The sequence below is a fragment of the Acanthisitta chloris genome, unplaced genomic scaffold (assembly GCF_000695815.1).
Source record: "Acanthisitta chloris isolate BGI_N310 unplaced genomic scaffold, ASM69581v1 scaffold829, whole genome shotgun sequence".
Classification (NCBI taxonomy): Eukaryota; Metazoa; Chordata; class Aves; order Passeriformes; family Acanthisittidae; genus Acanthisitta; species Acanthisitta chloris.
Window position 1 is genome coordinate 1 of NW_008689548.1, and position 200 is coordinate 200.

Genomic DNA, 200 nt, shown 5'->3' on the forward strand with positions numbered 1-200 from the left:
CCAGTTGATTCTATGATTCTGTGATCCACTGGATGTTACCTGGTACAACAGAGCTACTCCAGTAGCCTGCTGATACCACAGCTATGCACAAATCTGTTCACTGCTTGTAGCTTGTTCCTTGTTCCTTTACTTATTTACCTGCTTGCAGTCCTCATGCTTAAAATTTGTTTTTTGCCTGATCTGTGCTGATAGACGTTGTA